This window comes from Lissotriton vulgaris, chromosome 2_1 (genome assembly GCF_964263255.1).
Source record: "Lissotriton vulgaris chromosome 2_1, aLisVul1.2, whole genome shotgun sequence".
In the NCBI taxonomy this organism is placed as follows: domain Eukaryota; kingdom Metazoa; phylum Chordata; class Amphibia; order Caudata; family Salamandridae; genus Lissotriton; species Lissotriton vulgaris.
In genome coordinates, this window is record NC_141687.1 from 1,680,981,641 (window position 1) to 1,681,002,868 (window position 21,228).

The following is a 21,228-nucleotide window of genomic DNA, read 5'->3' on the forward strand; positions in this document are numbered from 1 at the left end:
GTGGTTTCAGGACCAAGTTGATGTTCTGACTTGCTGTGTCCATTGTAATATATTTTCCATCAATAAATCTACCCAAACCTAAAACCAAAATGAGCCGCAGAAGGAGGAAAAGTATGCCTAACACAATCCATAATTCAATCCATGGTGAAATAAGATATGTTTCTCTGAGTTGATGAAAGAGCTCTGTAATTTTCTTTTTGAAAGTTTTGTTTGCTGCCTTGTCTCCATGTTCACTTGGATCATCAGAAAAGTCATCAAAGTTGATAAAGTAGCCAGATGCAGTACTGTCAATTGGTGGAATTGCTTCCGGATTTTCATTTATCTTTGTAGTTGCTTCTTTCTTTTTCATATTAGCATAGTCTGAGGCTACATCATTGTAGACAGGTGTTTCTTGATGAACTGTTGCAATTTGGGTTTCAAGAGGCACAAGTTCCATGGTTTTGTTGCATAGTCCTTTTTTATTCACTGCAGGTTTATCAAAAGTGATCAGTCTCTCAGTTTGAACGTCTTGGATTGTAGCAAGATTTGGTCTCCTGCTATTTCCTGGGAGTCCGCTGGGCCTACTACTTATGATTGGCCGCATGATTGTGGTTTGACAAGGTCGATTGATACAACTTGTTTCTCCTTTTAATCAGCAAGGGGCGGTAGTACTACTGATCTTGTTCCACTGACAACTAAGACAGGTACTGCTTTTCTGTAAGAAGGCCCAAATTCCTTCTTCACCGCGATCTTTTCTCTGACCAGATCCCCAATCCTTAGAATCCAAGCAGGTCATGCTGGGACAGGTGGTTTTTCTTCAGTGGTCGTTGGCTTTAGCTTTAAGTTACTTAGACTTCTTCTTGTTTCATTTAAGTCCTGTTAAACAGCCAAACTATATTTGATATCAAAGGTTTTTTGTTTCACAACGGAAGTGTGACACTCGAGATCATGAATGATCATTCTTGTACCAAACAAAAGTTTGTACGGAGTGATACCTCCTAGAGAATTTCTTGGCAGATTATTAAGACTACGTTGGACACTTATTAGATGTTTGACTCACTTGTCACCCAAACCAAATACCCTCCCTGTTATAGATTGCTTTATGCCACGGTTTTTTCTCTCCACTACCGCATTTCCCTCGGGATGGAATGGACTATAACACCACAATGAAATGCCCATGCTGACCATGGCCTCCTTTCAAGCCCGAGTGCTAAACGCAGAACTCTGGTCAGAATGTAGCATGCCAATTGCGTATGTGCCGATAAAGACTCGCAGATCTTTTATAACAGTTCTGGCGTTAGCCGAGCGCTGGGGCCACATCCAAGTGAATCTTGTCTTAATATTTATGGGACCGCATTTGTCCGGTCGGTCGCCTGCGTATAAATAGTCTAATGCTGTCTAATAAAGGTGTCTGGGCCGGTGTTACTGTGTTAGAGTCAGATATCTGGTCCGGTTCATAAATGCGATCTCTATTGCAGTCCTGACACTCCATTGCAAAGTTATAAACTTGCACGCTCATTCCCGGCCCCCAGTATCGTGATTGTAATTCTATTAGAGATTTCAGGATCTCTTGGCGCCTCAGACCCAATCCCATGTGTGCTTCTTGAATCAAGAAGACTCTCCGGTTCGTGTTTGGAATTACTCTATCCCCCACTCCAGGGATTTGAGCAAAAGGAACGGAGGTCGCATCAATTATGTATGTATTGCTGAGTGGATAGTTTAGAGATAGCGCAGCATAATTGCCTTCCATTGAGGCTTTTACTGCAAGCAGCGTTTCGCCATCTATTTGTTTTTTAGAACGCTTTTTTTGTAGCTACGGAAGCCGAGTGATCAGCTGCCGCTGTGGCTCTGTCAGCCAATGAATTCCCTGCAACGAGAACGCCATCACGTTGAAGACTCTGCGTATGTATCACATGAGTCTTTCGTAGTTCTTTCTGCAAAAGAACTACTTGTTCCCATAGTTTTTTATGTTTTATTGTGGCACCTGTCTCATCTTTGTAACCGTTTTTTATCCAGGTCTGCATGGAATTATTGTAAGATTCGACGCAGTAATGCGAACAGCACACTATCAGTGTGGGGAATTTGCGATCGTCATTTTCAAGCACCATCTTTAGAGATCTTATTTCAGCTTGCTGAGCTGTACAGTTTCTGAGTGATTCAGTTTTAGTGACCATCGGTCTAAATTTACCCAAGCGGCAGCGACCTTTAACAATCGTGCACGCTGCATTGTAATTTTGTTTTTCCACAACGTAGTGTTGTGCAAATCAGACCATGTAGACTACACAGGTGTAATGTTCGAGAGGCAGAATTTCGATTGACAGAGGACATTCATTTTCATATTTCAGATATTCTAGTTTTTTCATTTTCGGATCAAATGCGTGTTACACGTCTTCTGTTGCAATAGAATTTTCCCATTGTATCCATTTTGGATCTAGAGCATTAGCATTTAGAATGCCTGGTCTTGTTACTGCCTCAGGGCGGATACTGCTGTTAGTACAGATATGCTCTTCCCTTGGGCTAGGGCTCTATCTTTTGCTACAGCAGTTTGAACCGCAGTTAGTATTTTTTCAGTAGAACTGAATTTCATTTCAGCTCGTGTGTACAAGTGTGATTTATAAGCTATTGGTACCGTTTCTCCCTCTTTAGAGGTCAGGTATGTGAATCCGCATCTTCCTGGGATGACTCGGATTAGAAGGTTGTGTTCGCTTGCGAGTGTTTGCAGTTTTGTTTTAGTTAACATGTCTATTTGTAATGATCGTAAAATTTCTGTGTGTTTTTGAGTCCAATTAATTGGTTTAAAATCAGGTTTTCTTAGTTCGTAGAGAGGTTTAACCCTCTCTGCATAATTTAGAATGTATAGTCTTCCGAAATTCAGGAAACCTAGAATTGAATGTAAGTTTTTCAGTGTTTTTGGAGCTTAGAGTACTGCACACTTTTTTAAGAAGTTGTTTGCTAGGCTTTTGCCTTCACTTGATAATTCATATCCTAAAAAATAGGACAGTGTGGTGGGCAATTCGTGACTTTTTAAAGTTAAATTTGTACCCTTCAGATGCGATCCCAATTATGATGGTGTTCACTCTTTTCATGTGTGTCTCCAGGTCATCGTCTGTAAGATAGATGTCGTCGACATAAGATAATGCCTCATCATCATACATTTGTAGTAACTCTGTTACTCTGGCTGAAAATAATCCTGGGCTGTTCTTGAATCCCTGTGGGAGACAACAAAATTGTTTTTGGGTCCCCATGCAGGAAAAAGCGGTTAAATATCTGCTTTCAGGTGCTATGTTTTGACAGAAGAAACCATTTGAAATATCTAATGCGTTTTATATTTTTTTCGAACTATATTGTTCATTAGTGCTGCACTGTGTGAATTTTGTACTGCAAAAGTTTTACAGCAGGAGTTTAGGTGTCTGTAGTCCAAAACTAGACGATATGAATCGTCTGGCTTGGAGACAGGAAACAAAGGATTGTTCATTTGTGAGGGGCATGTTTCAATCACCCCCTGATATTCAAGTTGATCTAAGATTTCTCTGACTTGTTTTTTAGCTTCTTGCTTAACAGGATATTGCCTCTGTGCAGTAGGTTGATTTTTTAACAGGATTTTATGGTGAGGAGAATCCTCATCCCATCCTACATGATTTTTATATAATGAAGGGGCTTGGGCCACTGCCCATTTTCTAGCAAATGTGTATTTTTCATGAATTGGAATGTTATTTGAGAAGGCAGGCATAATCATTTCTTCGCCATGTGGGCACTCCCTGACAAACTCTGGTGGCCAGTCTTTCTCTGCTAGAAGGATATCATAACCTTTAGATAGATTCTCCCAGAAGATACCTTTTATTTTCCTAGTTATATCTCCTTCTATATGTAATGTTATTTCATACAGTTTATGGGGCACGCTAACTCTGGTGTCTGCAGTTTCCACTTGAATATATTCATTCATATCCACTGTCTCCAGAAGATTCATCAGGATCTTGCGAGCTATGGTCACTTCTGCGGCGCTGTCTAGCATTGTCTGGGCCCACTCTCCATTTTACAGTTGTGTCCTCAGAATTCTAGGCATGTTTTACTTTAATACTGGCTACCTTCTTTCTGGGAAATTGTAATTTTTTACTTTGATGAGTAGGTTCCTTGTCTTTGGACTTGACGTGCTCTTCTTTATGTTCTGACGTCCTCTTCTTTCCGATTTCTGTGAGGAAGTCTGAAAAGATTGAGAGAGACGTGTATCAATATCTTGATATCTGTCAGGTTTTCTCAAATTGTCCCTTTTTCTAAGGTTGTATCTTTTTTCAGACGGGTCCCTTTGGGGAGACTTGCCTCCTCCTTCTGGAGATCTATCCCTTCGTTGAGGAGACCTTCCTCTGGACTGAAACTGTTTTTCTCTGGGTGTGGTTTGTTCATTACCCTCCCACTTCTTCTTTTGAGAGTTGGGATTATTTTTAATGAAAGTTTTTTCAGGATTTTCGGATAGTGTATTTAGTCGGTAGGTTGTACCGTCAACTGTTGAACTAAATCTCCATATGCTTTTGTTAATTCTTTTATTTTAACTAAGAGTTCTTCGCTTTGCATTTTTTCAATCTCCGGATGTGGTGTGTAGCTGGCTAGAACCGGCCATGTGGCTCCTGATCTACCTAGTGGACCGAGCTTGGTAATGTGATTTTGATGTTTTAGTGCGCCATTAAACCGGAGCAGGTTTTTGATATGTTAGTGGAATTTCAACATCCTCGAAAGGGGAGTATTCCTCTAGAGATTCCTCTATTTTGTAGTAGTGGAACTCGCGTGTCACAGCGTGTTCTGCTGGAAAATGTATCCAGGAATAGAATACCTCTGTCTGCCGATATTCATGGCCCTCTGCCACAAATATGACTGTACCATCTCTTGATGATACTCCATTTTCTATAAGTTTTATAGTTATAGTTTTTCTTATATTGACCAGGATGATTATAGCATTAGGGTCGTTTTGGGATAATTGTGTCATCCGCTAAGAGTTGAGCTGCCAAAGCTTCTCTTTCTTTCGTCGTCACTCTCTGACATTTTGCTGACAGAAAGTTTGCAGAGCGAGTTTCAAGGAAACAAAGATGAGGTGCACAATATTTTGGAACACTGTATCCTTCAATCTTGACTAAACAAAAAACTAATACATAGGAATCTCTTCCTACTAAGTTCTGGTGGATATTAACCTTTTACCCACTCCAGACGTCTAATGGAGTTTTTACGGGAAAAAGGGGTCTGTGTGAAAAGCACGACTGAGTTACTCTAGTATCTTGCGTTAGATTATCGCCTTACCAAACATTGGGCGCCATGTAGTGTAGTTCCTATATTCCCAATAGGCTCTGCGCATTGGAATAACATAAACAATAGTTTAGACGTAGGACTGAGGTCGACTAGGTCTCTATTGAATATGTTAGACTTAATTATGAATGCCAGCTAGCTCAGAGGTCACTAGAAACTTTCTCGAGTGAACAGGAAGGAGTTAACTTTCCTGAATAGACAAGAAGGGATTAGTTTCTGACAACTGCATAAATATGACAACGTTGCTCCCTCCAGAATAAGGAGTATATCTCCAGAGTCGTGTGAAAACAATAGATAGCTATTTCACTCAGTCAATCGTGCATGCTTAGTTTCACCAGAGTGCAGAGAAATGGAGAGACGGGCGTTTTCAATAAAAGCTGTTATTTATTGAGCAGTCCTCTTTCTCATGCAAGAGAAGTGAATTTCCACAATTGCAATACTTGTCATCAAGTAAAGTGCGTACAGTAAAAGGAGTATTATGAAATAATACTGTAAAAGCATTTATATGGTTTCTGAGCCATATGATACTTAAAACGGATAAAATATATACAATACATATAATGATAAAAGTTGACTCAACGTACTCAACTGGTTCTTCTAAAATACGCCTACCCCGGTGTACCTAACCTAAGCCTAGTACGTGGGAAGGAGTAAGTGAGCTGCAGTTTAAGTTAAGTTATTTTTGCCAAGAATCTGAATCAAGAATTCTTTAAGGATCTAATCAGCTCCGTATCTTGGTTTTAGAATGAAGGAGGTCTTGTATCTCGTTCTCAGGACTCGATCTCCCAGCAAGGGTGACTGGAAACACTGGAGCTGGATTTCTCGGCAGGAGAAAAGACACCGTCTCTCTCAGTGCATCAAATGGGAGGGTCGGCTTCCTTTGGCACTCGCATCAGCTGGGCTTTGGGTAAGTAGATAGCCGCTCTGCTCCAAACCACTGTGTGTTGCTTAAGGCAAATGCTGGTATATTTATACCTGGAAGGTGCCGAGTGTGACGTAAGGTTGAACCTAAGACGTCACTAAGAACTGTCACTAAGAACTGGCAGTTCTTTCAGGACTCTCAGGAGTTCTAGGACAAATTAAAACAGAAGCAGGGAGAATTCCCGGGCTGCTGGAGGCTTGGTTTGTTTAAAGAACGCGTTGTACTTTCTAGGAGTCTAGGTAAGTAGCCTTGCCGTGTTTGGACTGCATTGGCTATGACTAAATATGGATATGATTCTTTTGCCTTTATAAGGATATGATTTGTTATAACCACAAAAGGGCACGAATCAGGAATATTTAATTAGGGTCACAACATTAGTTCAATTAGTGACCTTGTCGAGATGTCAGGATGTCGAGATACCATAGAAAACCACAATAAGGGGAGTAGAAGAGTCTACACGGTTGCCGATTGCACCAGGTAATTCTGCCATTTATGCCGTTTTTTCTCCATTTTTTCTGCGCCGTTAGATGTGCCTCATTAAGAAAGCAAGGGGTTATAGCAGGGAGTTAAAGGAGAGCACTGCAGCCTGTCTCACTCGGACACAACTGTGTCCGCTATCTTGCCCCTAAAGGCGTATTTTAATCATAATTCATGTTATTTTTTATTATTTGACCATGCTTGAGAGCCATATGAGATGCTGTTCTTTTTTTTTTTTTAGAAGAAAAGCTTCACCGACTCCCTTCATGTCTGTTGGTCTCTGGTATTGGCACCCTTCTTTTCTCAAGCTCTTTAAAAAAATATACATACATATATCTTTATTGGTTTTTTCATACATGACACATTACTAGGTCAATAGCTTTCAATCAAATTTCAAAGCATTAACATTGTGCAATATCTCAATTATCACTGCTCCCCTCCGTCTTAGGAATTCTAGCCTGTGGCTATCCGATCCATAATTGTCAACATGGTAAATGGGTGATACAGAGGACGGAACGCTTGTCATTCATATGGAGGTACATAGGCGAACATCTATAAACAGCCTGCAAGGCCAAGCCAACCAGGCTGTGGGCCGGCACATCTCTGCGGATGTCTGCCAGTGGTTGTTCCCAGAGTATTCCTGAAAAAATCAGCTGGTAGCCCATCAGAGTCAGGGTTTTCACCCAAGCATAGCTGCATAATGAGCTCCTTTATTTCATCTTCCTCTATGTCTGTGGTAAGAAATATCCCTTGAGCATCATTCAACCACCCCTGCACCACATCCTCTAGATATGCATCTATGTAAACTGTTTGCAGATTGCGAGAGGTGTAGAGGTGCTGGTATCATTTAGAAAATGCTTTTAATATTTTCGGTGCGTCATGGACAATGATGTCATTCTCAACTCTTATTTTGAAAATGGCATTAGCGTCTCTGGGTTTATGTGTCATAGTCACCAGTGCACACCCTGGCCTTTACTCCTTCCATAGTCCATTGACTTAAAGTATTTCCCACAAAATAGACATTCTCGTGCAGCTGTTTCATGATAGTCAGTAAAGGCCTCCCTAATCTTACCAGTCACCTCAGGTTTAGGCGGATACCTTAGACTTCCTTCCAGAGTTTTTAATGTCCATCTCTTTTCTCCTATGGTAATCTCTGATAAAATTCAGGATGCCCCCACGCTTGACCATACAAACTCCCCAAGTGGTAACTTTAAAGGCTTCACATATTGTACTAATCTGCAGGACTGAGTCTCTGATTCAGTAAAATAAAACGCCACAACCTCCTGCTTCACCTCCTTGCAAAATGCCTAATCTAGGAGTAATGTTGGGTAAAGTTTCCAGGATGCAAGTGGAGAGGTGACATCTGGAGGGCACTGCACCATCAGAACCGGGAAGTTGTCCGAGTAGGAATGCTCTAAGTTGGTTACCCCATGAAGCCAGGTTCCCAGCCCTCAAGTTATGAGCCAATAGTCTATTATGGCCAGCTGTTAGGGACCCCAGAGTGGAAGATGCCCTCCTTCTCCACTTGGTAGAGTGTCCTCTACATGTCCAGTAAGCTATGTTCATCCACAATGGCTTGGATGTGCCTTCCTGCAGCAGCATGGTAATATGATGTTTTGTGGGATCTATCGCCTCCCCTTACAATGAATGTGGAGCTGGTGTCTACAATCAGCCCCAATAGCCTGTCAAAGAAACCAGGGTCATCAGTGTTTGGGCCATAACAATCAACAATGGTGATGGATATAGATGGCAGTCTTCCTCACACCAAGGAGGAATGTCTGTGAAAGTTGTTGAGAGCACCCTTTGGAGAGTATGACGTGCCCTTACGTATAAGTGTTCTTGTGCTTCTAGCATAAATGGAGTATGTCATAAAATATTGATGGGACGCCCAGTGAGCAGCAAATGTGGTGTGTGCCGAGTCCCATATATGAGTCTCCTGCAGTAGGGTAATGTTAATATTATGCCTATCAAGGAATGCCAGTATATGGTGACACTTGCCTGGACCACCCAACCCTTGAACATTTCAAGTTAAGCAATTATATGTAACCTGTGTGTTGTTGTTCTGTGTCAGCCACTCCTAGTTGAGCATTAAAGTGCAGTTAGATTGCTCCAAATAGCACAAGAAAGTGTTTGCAGGTTTGACAAGCGTAGTTATGTCAGTGGATGCACACTAAAACACAAACGTACCAGTCCCCATCCCTCCCTCCTTCGACTCTGATGGCCCAATCTTGCCAGGAATTTGTCTCACTCCCCATAACAAATAATACTCAAACAATCTTAATGGCAACCAATGGAGTCATAACAGGTTTCATTTTCAAATAAACAAAAAAGTGTCTGGTCCAGTGAGTTTAGAAACAGCAACCAATAATGGAAGAGAAAAAAACAAATAGAAAAGAAGAGGCAATAGAGCTAGAGCAACGAGTGAAATTGATAGAGAGTAGAAAAGAAGAGGAATGGGAAGTGTATATTCAGATGAAGCAGAGGTAAAGAGTCATAGTGACAGATAATCTACAGAAAGTAAAGCAAGTTAGGGGTATTCTTTGAGGTGGTCAGCCAGAGAGCCAGATGGGTCTTCCTCGAGTGAATGAGGGTGTCCGGGAAACACGTGTGTATGCCTCAAATGCTTCTCTAGGAGCAGCACTAGGAGATGCCGCAAAATCATACCTGGGTGCGCCCCCAACAACAGAACTAGGAGAATTGGACTGCATGCTCCCGGTGGCAAGATGGCGCCCGCCAGGGCTCTGGGAGTCCGGACCGGTGCCTCGAGCAATACACCAGGAGCAGCACAAGAGCACTTGTATACGGCCGCAGCGGAGGAGTGGCGGCACTCCGACACTACCATTCCCTGAGGCGAGTACTGGAAAGCACACGCGGAGGCAGGTAGCGACGATCGGTGACGGCCCGCCATTTTAGCTGTCCTAATCTCTACCTCGTCGCTCCACAGCCCCGCGATCACACCGAGCATGGTCGTAACGCCACCCATCCATCAGCGGTGATCTGGGAGCTGGAGAGTCGATTGCTGCCCCCAACACCGCATTGAAGCACGAAATAGCCCCTGATCGGCAACAATCGCCTGACTCCAAAATGGCGTCCAGTGTTGTTAACGGCCGACGGAGCCGATCCTGAATATCTGGAGACTCCTGGGGGTGTACAGCACCATCGGGACAGAGGTGAGCAGCGGACCACGCGCTTCCAGGGACAAACCTAAATGGAATTTCTCTCTCTGCAGCAAGGACATCATGAACACACGATGGTAAACACACAACCGTTGCTGCGGACTGCCTTTCTCCCCCCGGACTTGCTGGCTATGGCAGCACTCTTCCTGGACTTTCAGACCTCTGGACTGGACCATCTTCCTGGACTTTTGGACCTCTCTGTTCCCCGCCATTTTCTTTTTATGACTCACTTCTTCCTCTACCTTTCTCCTCTGCCTTTTTAGCGATCTCTGACGTCCCCCCTCTGTCCTAGTGACCTCTCTATTGTCTCTCCTGCTGCCCCTGACACAGTCCTCGCTGTCTTACTTGTTACTATCTGCTTCCCTCTCACTTTCCTGCCCTTTTCTGTCCCTCCCTTGGTGTTGTGACTGTATATCCAGTCATATCCCCTCCCTATGTATATAGAGATAACTTTAATCACTAGTATATGCAGTAGACCGTTGTGCTCTCTTCCATTTCTATATGACTCTTAGAGTATATCCATGTGTATCCCCTCCCTATGTATATAGAGATAACTCTAATCACTAGTATATGCAGTAGACCATTGTGCTCTCTTCCATTTCTATGTGACTTTTAGAGTTTATCCAGGTGTATCCCCTCCCTATGTATATAGAGATAACTCTAATCACTAGTATATGCAGTAGACCGGTGCGCACTCTTCTATTTCTATGTGACTCTTAGAGTATATCCATGTGTATCCCCTCCCTATGTATATAGAGATAACTCTAATCCCTAGTATATGCAGTAGACCGTTGTGCTCTCTTCCATTTCTATGTGACTCTTAGAGTATATCCATGTCTATCCCCTCCCTATGTATATAGAGATAACTCTAATCACTAGTCTATGCAGTAGACCGCTGTGCTCTCTTCCATTTCTATGTGTCTCTTAGAGTATATCCATGTCTATCCCCTCCCTTTGTATATTGAGAACTCCAATCACTAGTATATACAGGAGACCTTTTTACTATCTTAGAGTATATCCACGTGTATTGCCTCCTTGTGTGACTTTACATCTTGTACATTTGCAATTTTTTTCTGTGTGTATCCTTCTTTTGTAAGGCATGTAATCCTAAATGCTTCTGTTTCTCAACTGGTGCTTATGTAAAGAGCTCTGACACCTTCGGGTAAAGTTCGCGCTATAGAAAATCGCATAAATAAATAAATAAATAAAATAAATTCTCGCAATGAACTGCAAATCTTGTGGAATTTATCAGCACACCATATGGATCTCTCCTAAAATCACGGAGCAATTATGAAACTGCAGGTGCAAAGTGGTGGACAAACAATCCCATTCTGTGCTCCGCATGCATAGCCAATGAGGCTCTTCATGTCTCCCAGAGGCCTGCCGAGCACGCCACTGATTTTCCCCATGCAGTGGAGCTAACCCACCTCCGAGAGTGATGAGGAGGGTCTGGATAATTGTGATGTATGGGCGACAGGGGAGGTACAATCTGTACATTTTTTCATGAATGCACCAACCTGCTGCACGTTGTTAAATAACCCTGGACGAAGCACTACGCTACACACGCTTAGTTTGCGAAGTTTGCGCTACTTTGCACTCTACGAATTGCATGTAGCACAGTGCAAGCACACGTATCGTAGAGTAGTGTAGCGTAGCGCAGCAGTCATTTTTTGCTTGCTCGCTGTCCTCAACTTCAAGTTGGCGACCGCGAGCAAGCAAAATTACATCCTGGAGAGGCTCTTTCCTCCTTCGTGATCAGCAACATCAAGTTACCGATCGAGAGCGTGGAAAATAAACCTCCCAGCGAGTTTCTCAACGTGGGGAGGTTAGGTTTCTCATTGCGAGTGGTCGCATATGCTCGCGACTGCTAGCGATGAGAAACTACCAGTTGAGAAAGCTGCCGCTTGAGTAGAAATCTACTCGAGCTGCAGAAAACGACCGCTTGCACTGTGCAAGATGCAGTTTGCACTGATTGCACAGTGCGGACAAGCATCCGTCACTGTGCAATCAGTGTGAACAGCATTTTGCACAGTGCACTACGCAATTCGCGTATCTACGTGTAGCTAGCTTAGTGTGAAGTGCACTTCGCGTAGTAACACGTAGCGCTACTTCGCGAACTATGCCCAGGTTTTTTGTTAAAGACATAGACTTTGGCCTGGTAGATAACGCAGAGTCCTGCACTGTTGAGCATTGCATACTGAAGACTGGTCTGTTGCAGCTGATGTTTGACAGGCATGTCTTTCCTACGAGCTTCATAAACTGTCAGTGTCAAATTGTAGTGAATGTTTATTCCTAGATAATCTTAAAGCAGTGTCCCTGTTGTGATAATTCAGCAAGTGGGTAATGATCAGTCAAGAAGGAGCATCCAGTGAGGGGTGAGGGGTGAGTCATCAGTACCCAGTGAGCACATTCCACAATAAACAGAGTCTCCTCCAAAAGGCGCAATATGCAGGCATTTCACAATTTTCTCCATACTGTCATTTTTGACTGTTTTGGGGATTCCTATGATGCACAGATTATTTCTTCTGGATCTTGACTCTAGGACTTCGTTTTTGGCGGAAATAATTTTGAGTACTACCTTAGGCTTATTCACTGCTGTGTGAGACAATGTCTTCCACTGCGGATATCCTTTGTTCTGTTTTGGTGAGCCAGCCATCATGCTTTTCCAGGTTTTGGGTACTAGAGTACATCCTGGAGCAGATGGTATCCATTTCAGATTCAATGGTGGCAAGGCTCTTCTGCATACCAAGATGGAGTGATTTTAAGGCAGTAGCATCTGTCGACGCCTCCATTTTGTGAGCCCTCAGAACCATTCTGGTCAGTGTTGCCACCCAATGTGGAGTGGATCTACAGGAGTCAAATTGTAATTTAGTTGTTTAGCATCAGGTTTCCCCATGGTGACAGCCAGCGGCTTATGCAGGCTGCTTACCCGGAATGAGGTGCAGGACGGTGTAAGGAACCTAAGGAGTGAAGGCGCTTGTACATATGTATGAAGTGCCACTAGTGCTCAGATCAGTTTCCACTGTATGACTGAGGCCAGGAGAGGTGCCAGTTCCCCCTCAGCCCGCCTCACCCCTACAAAGCAATTGGAGGTGCACGAGAAGGCCCTGGCAGCTCGTGTGAACTGAAGACTACCTCCAGCATCCCACGCCACCAGAAGAGTCTGGCAGATCCAGGCACCGAAGCACTGGCAGAGCTAAGGTGCATGCTTTGACAGAATTTTATAATCAGTGGAATTAGCCATTCATAATCTTCGGTCTTGTTGAGCAAGACCGAATGTGTAATTCAATTCAGTCACAGGCAGATGGGGTACATGTGGCGGGCATTAGTTTTTTTTAGGCACTGAGGTTCACAGATTGTGGGGGGGCACTGCTTCTGGACCATGTGGTCAGTATTTTGGGGCCCACCAGCGAGTGAAAATTGCAGCCTCACTCCCGCTGCACCGCACTACAGCTTTCAAATAAGCCTTCAGGTGGTGGGCCCATATGTGTGTTTCATCCGATGGGGCAGCACACCACAAGGGGGGGCAAAAGTCAATGCACCAGCTTGATTTGCTCGGTCTCAAGTCTACGGTTCCAAGCTGGTCACGGACAAGCTTCCCAGCACTCGAAGCGTCAACCCAGCCAACCTAAGTAGGTCGCCCCTCTCCTCACCTCGATGTAGGTCTCTGACTGCAGCAGCGATCCAGACCGGGACCTGATGCAGTGGGGGGGGGGAGGGGGGGTAGGCAGCGGATTGCCAAAGTTGGCTTCAGAGGAGTATACATGCCTCTGACCCAGAAGTCAGCAACATCCTCTCCCTGCTCTCCCCACAACAGGCCGCAGGCAATGCCATCAAGTCTCCCCCCTGATGCCCTCCTCACACCCCAGCCCACCAGAGAGATAGTCAGATGGGGCCTTCCCTCTGTCACAGTTTAACACGAACAGCCTCACTCCGGCCTGCCACCCAGCATTGATAATGTTCAAGTACAGTGGCAATCGGTTCACATCGCAGCCACAATTACATGCACAAACCGCCGGTGTCTGCAGACAGGGTCGCAAGCACATAAACTGCAGATATGCCCTTTGTTTTCATTCACTAACAGCATCAAGTAGCACTCCCGCGCTATTAAGGCATCTCCCAGATTGTGATTCCGATGTGATACCGGTATTTGAGGCAGGATAATGTGCCCTGCATTGCAAGAGCCTCACTTCAGTGTGGCCATTTTGCTAGCTGGTTGTCTAGCCCCCTTTCTTTTCTGAAAAATCTTTGAGATACTCTTGGTTCACTGTCATAGTTTTGGGGGCTCACTGAAATCCTTTGAGATACTCTTACTTCACATTCATAGTTCTGGGGGCTGCCAATTTAATTTTCTCTAAGATCGAAGAACTCTAATGATTAAGTCTTCAGGCCTCATTTGTAAAGGGGAGGCACACTTTAAAATTGTGTGCAATACAAGATAAATCACATACAAATGAGGTTTTTGTGAGATTGTCATTACCCAAATTTGGCATTTCCCAAACCACTTCAGAGGTGGGTTATGCTATGGTTTGTGATGGTCAGGAGTCTCACTTCAGCGTGGCCATCTTGTTTGCCGACTCTCTAGCGCCCCTCTGTTTTCTGAAATTCTTTGAGATACTCTAGCTTCACTGTCAATGTTTTGTGGGCACCATGAAATCCTTTGAGATACTCATACTTCACTTTCATAGTTTTGGAGGCTGCCAATTAGATCTTCTCATAGATTGAAGAACTCTAATGCTTAAACCATAATGTTTGTGAGCATTTGGCACTATCCTATTCTGAGGGTCATTCCGACCTCCCGAATTGCAAGCGGTGCGCAACCTTGTAAATTTGCTTCTATACAGAGCAATTCTATACAAATTAGGTTTTTTTGAGATTGTCATTCACCAAATTTGCCATTTCCCTTACCACTTAAGAAGTGGGTTATGCAAACGTTTGGATGGTGGAGCATGAGCTGCCTGTGCATTCAGAAACCCATGACTTGACATTTGTCTATCACTGGCCCATCAGGTATTAGTGATGGTCTCATCAAATTATTATTCTGCTGCGGACAGGGAAATCAGTGTTACGGATGCACAAGGAGAAATCTCTCGGCACTTCTTGGCCCTTTCTTTTGCATTTTTCTAAAACAAAATCTCCATTTGTGGATCAGAGAAGTAAAAAGTGCTTGACCAGTTGGATCAAGAAAATATTGCACCTGCTCAGCAATCTCCAAGGCTTAGCATCCATCCATCACTGGTAAGTTAAACTGCTGCCTGCAAACACTTCTGAGGGAGGCAGGGATCTCAAAATATTGCTGGCAAAACTTTACAAGGGAACTGTTGGACTGGGTCCCTGCTGACATTGCAGGCTGGCAGGTTGCCACCTGATGTCTAAATGGCCTTCAAAGTACCAGTATACATCGCTTTGTTCGCCCTAAGTTGGCAGGGTATGCTCAGACGTGAGTCCGTTGCTCACTTGGCCACTGGATTCAAGATAGCCTGGCTGATGAGGATTATGAATCCGAAACCGGTCCCAGGATGCTTGTTTCCTGTCCAGGGAAGACATGGCTTGGCAGTTTGGGCTAGACTGTTCCCATGAGGCACAGGGTCAGACTGATTTGCATATGGCCATGTCTGAACTGGGGTGGCTGAGTGAGCTAAAGAATGGTGATGGATTAAACCCAGATCAGTTGGCTGGGGTGAGTGTTTGATTTGCTCAAACGCTCCGTCCATCATCCCCTTTTGTATGACATTGCAGGCTGGCAGGTTGCCACCTGAGGTCTAAATGGCCTTCAAAGTACCAGTATACAACAAACTGCAGTGCTTCAATTGAAATCAGTAACGCAACAGATTAGAATGTATTATTGTAACATTGACACATTCTTACACAGTGAAACGGGGCAACACACACATTCACTTATCACTTTTTATCATGTACTTTGTATCATGCAATTTATGACTGTTCAACTTTTTGTGTACACCACCACTCATCCCTTTCTTTTGCAGGAACCTTGAAAGCTTGTGGTTAGAGTAGTGGAAGACGTTTGTTTATTTACTGCACAGTGACACTTGACATATTATAGGGATAGGCAGCCTAGGTCAACAAATAGCAGCAGGATTTGGATGTGTGCTGCTGAAAGAGGTTTTGATGCAGGCTTTAGTCTCTGGATTTCTTGGGATTTTGCATCTTTATCCACCTACTACTGTTTTTTTAATGATGCTTTCTGTCCTTTCTCGCTGAAGTATTATGCATCAGTCAATGCAAGGACCTGTACTCCAGTCTCTTGAGAAGGGATGCTCTCAGACAGAGGGGTTCATTCCTGCAAGATTGCAGATCTGACTTTTGCTGCTTCTGCCAAGTTTTTGCTTTGATCTCAGATCATTATGAAGTCAGTTCCCAAGCTCCTGGCTTCATTGTGCAGTCAAACCAGGTCTTCCTTATCTGTTTTTAAACTCCATTGTGTGATGTCTTGATGAATAGTATCAATACCTAATGTTTGTCACTTTATTAATTCTGGAATTGGCCTTCTTTTTTATTCCAGTTTATTGTTAACTGTGTTTGGAAGAAGTTCTTCATCCCCTGTAGGTTTCCTGCTGTCTGCTTTGCCCAATGTTACCTGTCAGACTCCCTGAATAGTTTTCTTCTTTGCTGTGGATGGACATGCCTTTTGCTGTGATAGTAGTTTGCAGACCCGGAGGCTTACTTTTACTGCCAGTTATGCTGGCTTGCATGTAGCACAGTAATGAAGGACCTTCACTTCTATCTATATTGGGCAAGTTTCTGGTGCCCCAGCTGTGGTTCAGGGTTTTCATTTCTGTTTTAGCAGTTTGCCTCTAGGTATTCTTTGGCCTGCCTCTCTTCCGTTTGTCTACTGGGGTACAGTGGAGAGCTGCTCTTTGTAAAGGAGTCTCATCTGATGGTGTGTCCTATTGATCTCCGTCTTTTTCTCATAATGATTCTTCTCAGGTTACTGGCTTGGAAAGCAGACATTTTGATGATGTCACTTTTTTGTCATTCACCAGGGTTCTGATCCATTGGTGAGTGTAGACAGAATGCAATTCTGATAAAGATTCTGATTGGCGTTACTGCTGTACTGAGATGACCACCACACATTCTTCAGCATCCTGGCCTTCTCCAGCCTGCTCTTGAGGTCAGTTCCTATCCCTTCATCGTGTCTGATAGTGCTGCCTAGGTAGGTGACATCTTCAGTAATGGCTAGCTCCTCTCCATCCATCTGTTTGGTGAAGGGTTGGGGATGCTGAGTGGCATGAATTAAGAATTCTGCATGTTGATCTTCAGGCCCACTTGTTGTGGATAGATGTTAAGGCAGTGGCAAAAAGAACAGGTGATGGACAGGATGCTGAACAAATATAATATTCACCCCCAGTCACAGATATGGGTTAAATGTATCATTTTTTGCAAGCCACGCCATTGTAGTTTAGACCCAGCCATTTGCAAATCAGTCTTGACCTTGGTCCCCATGGGAACAGATCAGCCAGGACTGCCACAGCAGGTCCTCTCTGGACCAGAATCAAGCATCCTGAGGCCAGTTTGGGGATATCACCCGTCATCATCCAAGCCAGCTTGAATCTGGTGGCGAATCGAACACAGGATCCACGCCTGGGCATACCCTTCTCACTTTGGGCGACAATTGTAGAAAGAACAGATGATGGATGGAATGCTGAAAAAATAAAACATTCACTTCCAGGCACAGATCTGGGTTAAATCGATAATTTTTTTGCATGTCATGCCATTCAAGTTTAGACCCACCCATATGCAAATCAGTCTTGACACTGTTCCCCATAATAACAGTCCAGCCCAAGCTATCAGGCCAGGTCCTCCCTGGACCAGAACAAAGCATCCTGGGACTGGTTTCACCCCTCATCAGCCAGGCTAGCTTGAATATGGTAGCGTAGCGAGCGTGGGACCCATATCTGGGCATACCCTTCCCACTTGGGGAGATAAATACTAAAAGAACCGATGATGGACGGAATGCTAAACACATCAAACATTCACCCCCAGTCAGAGATCTGGGTTAAATCCATCATTTTGTTGTATGGCACGCCAGACCAGTTTAGACCTAGCCATATGCAAATCAGTCTTGACCCTGATCCCCATGGGAACAGTCCAGCCCAATGGCGAGGATAGGTCCTCCCTGGACCAGAAACAAGCAAACTGTGTGTCTTTTGCTTAGATGTTGAGGAAAGACGCCTTCTTCTGCGTATGCTGGTTTCTGTAAGAGAACAAGCCTACATCAAACCATCTGACCTTCCGCAGGCTTCTGAAAACCTGGCTTTTCCCATAACAACCCCCCCCCCCCCCCCTCATCAGCTCATCCACTAGCGCTGGGACGCTCACGGGCAGCCATGCGCTTTATAAATCCCTCTTTCATTTCATTTCATTTCACATCTGCCCCATAGGGAAGGTCTTCTATTATAGAGACTAAGGCCCATCAAATGCCTCTGGCTTGGTCTTTATTTGTGCATTACATCATCCAGTAAATGACTAGGTTGAAGAGCAAATCTGACATCAAATACATACGTCAATACATACTTGTATTGACTTTGAATCTGTACTCACTAACTCCCAGATAAAAAGTAAAACTATCATAGAAGCTCATGATGAGGAGAACTATCTGCCACAGTATGCCATAGACACTCAGTATACACCAGAGCTACCAGAGTCTGCCATGATGGATACTGTCAAAGGCTTTCTCACAATTAATTACATTGATGTATAATTGTCTCTGCTACTCTGTGCAAAACTCTATAATGTTGTAGAGTGTAAGGATCTGATCAATACACCATCTGCCTATTCTTTTTTTAACTGCTTGTCCACAGCATCAGAAATGCACTGTATAATGATTTTCACCAGAATTTTACTTGTGATTGACAGAATGGTGATTCCATGAAAGTTGTTACATTTGGTTAAGGCTCCATTGGTTCCAGTCATTTGGTACTGTCTTTCACCCCCAAATCAAGGTGAACAGCGGTTGAACAGTGGTTGGAGGATCTTACCTGGCATTTCAACTTATGGCTTGAACATTCTTGCATTCAGCTTGTCTTGGCTAGAAGCTTTTCTGTTTGTGAGGAACTGGATGGCAGGGATGATTTCTTCTTTCTGTGGTTCATATCTAAGTTTGTCTCTGCTTCTGAGCTTACTGCTTCGCTTGTTGGCACTGGGCTGTACAAGGCATCTTTGAAGAGCTCGGCCCAGCATGCTTCATGGTTTCTCTGTTGTGAGTAGTCGACCTTGCTTGCCCATCACTCTTATCATGGACAAGCAAGGCTGAAGACCTAAAGAGGCCAGCAACAAGCATTTTCCTATTTTCTTATTGTTACGGCCGGAGGAGCTAATTCAACTATTTTTATCTTGAAGCAGATACCGCTTCAACAGTAACATCCTTATCTCCCGACTAAAACAGCTCGGAGTGACGGGAAGCGCCATCTCATGGTTACAGTCCTTCTTAGAAAACCGAACTTTCCAGGTGGTGGAGGGTGACATTCATTCCAAATCTTGGCCTCTCAACCAAGGTGTGCCTCAGGGCTCCTCTCTGAGCCCCACACTTTTTAACATTTAGATGCAACCATTAGCAGAGGTCGTTCACCCTTTTGGCTTTGAAATCGTGACCTATGCTGATGACACCCAGCTTGTGGTGGCCCTGAATCAGCCAGGAAGCGCCCCCTCCAACTTGAACAGCTGCCTAGTAGCAGTTACAAAATGGATGGCCTCTACCCATTTAAAACTTAACGGGGACAAAACAGAACTGAGGTTCCTGGGGAACACAGCCGGCCCCAGACCGACCCTACAATGGCCACCCTGTATGGGCCCCCCCCCCCCCAGAGCCAAAAAAGCAAATCAAAAGCTTGGGCATGTGGCTGGATGATACCCTAAGCTTCAACCAGCAAGCCACAATACTCTCCGCCACCTGCTTTGGGCTGATGCGAATGTTACGGAAATTCCTACCACTCCTCCCTTTTCAGGCCCGCAGGATAATGGTCCAGGCCATCATCCTGTCCCGTCTTGATTATGGGAATGTTTTATATCTGGGTGCACCGACCAGCACACTTAGAAAGCTGCAAGTCACTCAGAACGCAGCAGCACGTCTATTGCTCGGCCTGACCCGTAGGTATTCGGGCACTGCTGCCCTGAGGAATTTACACTGGCTGCGCATCCAAGCCAGAGTGAAATTCAAGGCTATGTGCATAATGCATAAGGCCATGTGGAAAAACGCCCCCGCAATGATCTGCTCCCTAGCCACCCCTTGCCATCCCCAAAGATCACTGCGTTCCAGCACGGCCTTTTTGGCAACAACACATAAGATCAAACAGGCCAGGTGGGGCGGACGCTCCTTCTCCCTGAATGCTGCCATGACCTGTAACTCTTTACCATCCACGCTTCGCAGCGAGCCCAATCATCTAAAATTCTGCAAAACTCTTAAAACCTTCCTCTTTTCTAAGTAAATCAGTAGACTCCCAGAGATACGCATTCACGAGGCCTTCGGGTAGTAAGGCACTTTATAAAACTCAAAGAAAAAAAAGATCTTAAAATAATTAGACTCAAGCCCCGGGTATTTCATGAAGCAATGCAAGGTACAAACTAGTACTGCCTCAAAAAAAGTAATAAAGTCATGGAAAGAATGACTTTTTATTTCCTATTTGAACCAAGCAGTAAATTGCTGTGTTCATGAATTTAACATATTTTAACTAAATGGCAAAGAGCAGACCACAAGTCAGTCAAAAAATCCTTTATTTGGTCATTCCTAACCATACATTGCATTTCATAAATGTTAAAATCTAGGGGTGGATGGAATTTGCGGAGATGCCTTCCGCAAAATTCCACAAAACGGCAAGAAATCTCTGCGAACACATGGAATTTCGCGTGCTCACAGAGATTTTGCTGCGCCTGTTGTAATTTATGCAGGGTCACTCTCAGGGAGGCAGGGGGAGATGAACATTGTGCCAGAATCACTCCTGCCCTCCATATTTATCAAAGAAGATGCAACCATTTTGTGCAATTCCTCTACTCAGCTGGAGTACTTTCTACTGGCTAATCAGTAAGTGCTTCCTCGTTGGGTAGATGTATAGTGCTTTTTCCTACAGTACAGCTGCGTAAAGGGACAGAAGAGTTGTCTCCAGTGACCATGTGTCTGTAACTTTGTCACCGCACCGAATGGCACAGAGGTCCCTTGATTGAGCTGTCCATCATAGTGGGGAAAGGCCGGAAAGACATTGCATACCAATAGTGTGTGTGGGGCATTTCTTTCCAAATGGACGGGGCTTCAATGTGCGTTCACATTCCTCTTGTTTATAAGGGTCAGAGGCAGATCAGAGAAGCAGATGAGGAGAAAGCAGCCTCCTGTTCACAAGAACTACACTGGGATTGCGCTTGAGAAACTCA